Consider the following 701-nt stretch of genomic DNA (forward strand, 5'->3'; position numbering starts at 1 on the left):
CAGGCACGTTTACTAGGCATCTAAGCCTTATTCTAAAATCACCTCTACCCTAGGGAAACGACTATGTGGATTGGGACATACTCATTCATTTTATTGCAGGTGATGCGAAGGTGGAGCGGCAATTCACACTCGCGGACCTCATATCAGTCTCAGGTCATGTTGACACTACAATACAATGTGCTGTAACTAACTACCACGGCACGTGAGCAGAGACAAGAAATGCGAACGCTTGCCCTGAGCCTGAGGGTGCATATCTTAGAAGCCAAGTGTCAAAACTGCCAGACATGTGGTCGGGTAAACGCGAGGCATTGATAGCACGGATCCAGCAGCGCTCTAGACTACCTGCAACCACCAATCCAGGCGTGTGAGAGCTAAAATGTATGACATTGTACAGTAGATCTACTGGATTGCCTTGAGAAGGCGCAGGAATTGCTGAAGATACCAGGAATAAAGAAGTTATAACGTAAATCTACATGTTGGACTAGTAGTAGCCACAACTTTCTTCCGTAGGCTCCAGCGGATAATGCTCGAGAATTTTTTCAATGGATTCTGCTTTTCAATATGCTCCAAAATCCAACTGAATGCTATTCTGCTCCAAAGTAGCACTGAATGCTTCAATTCTGCTTCGAAAAATGGAAATACATGTAATAGTATAGATGACTAATGTTTCAGATTCATAACACCATGTATCTTGCAGCATA

The 701-nt window shown here is 43.7% G+C and overlaps 1 protein-coding gene across 1 annotated transcript in view; it reads right to left on the reverse strand.

Annotated features, from left to right (window-relative positions):
- Positions 1–70, reverse strand: part of LOC135825240 (phosphatidylinositol phosphatase PTPRQ-like) — a 17,617-nt gene extending 17,547 nt beyond the window's left edge. The window contains exon 1 of the mRNA XM_065337977.1: positions 1–70. This exon is cut by the window's left edge and continues 123 nt beyond it. The gene's annotated coding sequence lies outside the window, so the exon portion shown is untranslated.
- Positions 71–701: the final 631 nt, after the last annotated feature.

This window comes from Sycon ciliatum, chromosome 9 (genome assembly GCF_964019385.1).
Source record: "Sycon ciliatum chromosome 9, ocSycCili1.1, whole genome shotgun sequence".
Classification (NCBI taxonomy): Eukaryota; Metazoa; Porifera; class Calcarea; order Leucosolenida; family Sycettidae; genus Sycon; species Sycon ciliatum.